Source organism: Saccostrea cucullata, unplaced genomic scaffold (assembly GCF_032062105.1).
Source record: "Saccostrea cucullata isolate Sc308-1 unplaced genomic scaffold, CSIRO_AGI_Scuc_v1 ctg15653, whole genome shotgun sequence".
Taxonomy (NCBI): Eukaryota; Metazoa; Mollusca; class Bivalvia; order Ostreida; family Ostreidae; genus Saccostrea; species Saccostrea cuccullata.
This window is the reverse complement of record NW_026917934.1, coordinates 450-5,037: the sequence shown is the minus strand read 5'-3', so window position 1 is coordinate 5,037 and position 4,588 is coordinate 450. Positions and strand designations below refer to the sequence as shown.

Here is a 4,588-nt window from a genome sequence, read left to right as displayed (position 1 = left end):
ATGATGTGCTTTCCTTTTCATAATTATTTGTTACTTATGTAACGTGCAACGCGGCCGAGCTTGGTGCGTGGTGATGTGTGTTGTATCACTGAAGCGTTACACTTGGGTTCGTTAACCTGTTAACTCAGGTTTTTGTTGACCAAATGAAAAATATACACAAATATAATACAATGGGTTTCTTCTTGATTGGATAACCACTAGCTGTGGTCAACGGGTGTCTCCCGCAATGAATTTCTCTGGTCCTGCCACTCTAACCGTACTGCTGCATCTTGGCACTTCCCCCACTTCTGTGGTATGCCACCTCTCTCTCCATCAGCCTACTGCCTTATACAGGTCTTACGTATTAGCTAATATTGGTGACCCCTCACTGCCTATTCCCCAAAACTGTGTGCCTTATTCAGGTCTTACCACCAGTTCAAGAGAAAAGACAGTCAAGCCTCAACAAGCCTGTCACCAGAGAGGTATCCTGAGTTCTGTAACACGGCCTGTGTTACCTCTGTGCAGTCAGTCCCAGTACAAGGGCAGTTTCATACTACTTGTATGATCTGAGAATAAATATTTTTTAGTGTTTAAGAGGCTGTGTCAGTAACCATTGAGTATTGTATATAAAGTGAGTGGAATGTGAATTTTTTTTTTTTTGCTTTAATATTTGGGTGCATGGAAGTATAGATGGATGTCCTTTCAAACATGAGTTATTTGGGTCACATCTTCCTTGTTACCATAGCAACGGCGATTTAAATGCTTGAAAAGTGTGAAATTTGATTATTGATAACCCTGTTAAAATTAATTACAGAATCAAACTATGTTTTTCTTAATTTTAATATACATGGGAGATTTAATTTTTCCCATGTTTATTTTAAAGCATTTGGGGCCTACTTTGCTTTGTTTCTACCAAATGCTGTAAAATCAACATGATTTTTATAAATATTTTACACGAAAACGCAACCAAACTCTATCATAACCATACATGCAATAGAAACTACGAGCTTTGAAGTTATAAATTCAATAATAAAAAATGGTAGTTGGGTACTCTATAGCAAATAATTTGATTTAGAATGTACTACAAATATGAAAACGCGTGAACGATTATCTCCCTTTTGTGGAACTCTCCTGCTGATAAAGAACAGAAAGTTGCTGTTGCAGCAGAAATCGGAGAAGAAAAACACCATGTGTGATGTAAAGATGTTTAAAGCAGGTCTTGTGCAGTTACAGAGGACAGGACAGCATCAAGAGTTTGTAGGTGACTGAAAAGTACTATTTATAGTCCGAAATATCTGACGTTTTCCTGGCTTTTTTAACTATTTCTATATTTTACGTGCGAGGAAAATGCCAGAACCGGCGCCTTTACGAAAAAGCCTAAAAGGCGGCATTCTCGGGTGTATTTTCGATACTTGCAATTACTTGTCAAACTCACAATTTATCAATAGTACAATGCCTCTAGTATTTACCAATATAGCTTTTTATGGTTTGTTTGTAAATATATGATCCGATGAAAACATTTTCTCTGACTGTCGAGATTTGTTTTCATTTCGTGCGTTTACAAATTAAAAAAAAATATACAAGTCCTGTATCGAAATGAAGAGTGATTATTTTCTTTTCATTGATATTGTCAAGTACTAAAAGCATTGTGCCATTGATAAATTGTGACAACGGCATTTAATGCGGTTCCCAAGTATGGGAAATCAACTCTGACTGGAAAGTTTTCGTAATGGCGCTGGTTCTGACGTTTTCCTGGCACAGAAAATATTAAAAAAAAAAAAACCCTGAAAAATGCCAGATATTTCAGACTTTATTATTTAGAGCATATTCATCAATCACTGATAAGGTCAAATTGGTAGATTTCCAATCGTGTATGTCTGCGTATTAGTGTTCTTTTGATAAGTAATATTTCAAACAATATTTTTTAAAATTCATAGCCATACCCACTATACCTCATTATCTCAGGTCTATCAATATATATTTTCGGAGAGCTACAGTTCTGCAGCTACACTAAAACAAGATGACAAAACTTGAGGTTGCTAATATTGATTGGGGAAGGGAAACTAGGATAACAGACTCAACTCTGGTTTCAAAATTTGCTCCTGACCCTTAAAGTGGAGGGGAGGGGAACCAGGATTTATAAATTTTAACTACAGGAAATTTTGACTTCCCAAAAAAAGTAAGGAGTGGGTGGGGTGCTATTCCTCCTAAGCCCTTGATCAGGTTGGGCACAATTTCCGAATACGATAATTCTGAAAATGTGAGACTAAATATGTAATATCGCGATTACCTCGCAGTTATCTAACTTACTACCACTCTTTTGCGGGGGAGTCGAGAAAGCTCGAATCTCACGAGATTACAGGGGCACAATGGCATTGTTTACAGTAGTGACAATCGAATGATTTGAACAATTTTATGCCGAAAGTACAATGTATTGCCAAGAATTGAATTCCAAATAGTAGATTGTCAAATAAGGAAAATTAGATTATTTTATCAGCTTTAAAATGCCATGATTTTCAATGAAAATTTAATGAGAAGAGCCCGCTTAGTTAAAAATATCGTAAAAAATGTAACATTGAAGGATTAGCTCCTCTCAAAAATTAATTAGGCTGGTTCAGCGATTGTTAAGGACGGTATTCCACTAGGATTTTTTTACTTATCTGTCCTCAAAAATTCTACAATGATCGATCTTGCATTGTATTCAATAGCACATTTGTCCCAAGCCAACAGACGTTCCCTACCTCCATCGCGAAAGAGTTCCACTAAGTTAAGTAACCGCGATATCAAGTATTGGAGTATCCCCTTTGTCCAGTTTAATGTCTTAATATATCATATCCCAGTCACTATATATGCTATAGGCTCAAGTAAGTTTGTAAACAGGTCTAAAATATTTTCAGGAGAATCATGATGATGATCAGTTGCAATGTGAACTACCAAATAACCATGAAGTACAAGCAGATCCAATTAATGTGGAACAAATAAAGGTTTGTATTGAAATTTTTACATGTACTGAATTATTATGCCCAAAGAGCATGAACATATTTTTATTTGTCCTTTCTGTCTATCTGTTGTCAGCTTTAACCTTTACCATGACTTTTGAACTGTGAGATCATATTTGGTATACATAATCCACTAATTAAGTTCTTTTAGATTACACCAACATCAGTAACCTTTAGACCTTGATCTTTTTGCTAAAACTAGCTTTTCTATATTTGTTGACACTGGGGGCATACTGTTTCACAAACTTATCTTGCTTTAAATTACTTTTAGCATCAGCTTGTTTATTATAAAGAATCAGCAACTATATGCAGTAGGGTCATGTAAATTTGTAAACAGATATGAAATACTCTCAGGAGAATCATGATGATGATGAGCTGCTATGTAAACTACCAAATAACCATGAAGTACAACCAGATTCAAAGCATATGGAACAAATAGAGTTTGTACTGAATTTTTTACATGTAGTGTTTCCGTTAACGCATATTTCTGCGTATTTTACGCATAAAAATTACTTTTGACCCCCAAAAACGTCACCTAGAGGGTCATAATGACGCAGAAAAAATATGAAAACAAGTTTTAAAAATCCATTTCAATATTGATTTTTTTCATAGAAAAAGATATTTTATATGTTTAATTTATATTCTGGACAACTTTCTAGGAATTAATCATTGCTTTTAGTTTAATTTCAAAGTGGCAGTGATTGAAATCGGCATTTCCACGTAAACAATCTATGAAATATTCTTTAATTCGTACGACTTATCTTATTCTTAACAAAACCGGAAGTGTAGATAAAAATGGCGCTTCAGCATTTTCAGCAAGTTCAGTCTTACATCGGCATATTTTTATCAGCTTGGCTTTGTCTAATAGGCTAATTAAGGCTAATTATGGTAATAAAAAGGTGAGGAAAGTTCAAATCATTAATAAACAGTTTTGTAAAGCAGTCAACCACTTTCAGTTGTTATCTTTTGATTGAGGTATTCACGAAACCCTCATGAAGTAATCGGTAAAAATGTAACTGTGTACCGGTAAATAAAAGAAGTATACATGTATTATTTATATTTTACTTTCATTTTTTTTAAATTTTAAATATCAATAATATGATCTTAGAAGGCAGAGCTAATGTTAGAACCGAAATCAAAACCAGAATTTATTTGACCCTCAAAAAATCATTTTGACCCCCAAAAGTTTATATCAAAGAGTCATAATGACCCTTGGTTTTAAAAATAAGCAGAAACACTGCTGTACTGAATTGTTTAGAACTACTTTGAGCACCAGCTTGTTCTTAAGGGGGATGTACGGCCACCTTTAGTGCAGTGAGAACAAAATGTAAACATTTCTTCAAATGGCTAAAGTACATTATATTTTGATCAAATTTTAAGTCTTTATGATAAAGATACAATAAATATGCATAACTGAATGCATGTTGTGCATATATAATCTATACTTTTGCAGAAAAATGCTTTTGATATGCTCCTTAGAACTGCGCATCTACAGAATTCAGCAGAGCCTTAAAAAATCCAAAAAAATACGCAAACTGTGCATTAATGTTCTCTCTACAACCATTTGTTGAGAAGATGTCTAAATTTTGCACTTTTAAATGATAATTTCA

At 34.3% G+C, this 4,588-nt stretch overlaps 1 long non-coding RNA gene across 2 annotated transcripts; it reads left to right on the top strand.

Annotated features, from left to right (window-relative positions):
* The first annotated feature begins 1,163 nt into the window (after positions 1 to 1,163).
* LOC134263911 (uncharacterized) lies at positions 1,164 to 3,413 on the top strand. 2 transcript variants are annotated; one of them, XR_009991387.1, is made up of 3 exons: positions 1,164 to 1,236; positions 2,877 to 2,963; positions 3,333 to 3,413. It is a non-coding gene; the product is annotated as an uncharacterized LOC134263911 (long non-coding RNA). The 2 variants fall into 2 exon arrangements; XR_009991420.1 differs by having other exon boundaries at positions 1,166 to 1,240.
* The last annotated feature ends 1,175 nt before the right edge of the window (positions 3,414 to 4,588 follow it).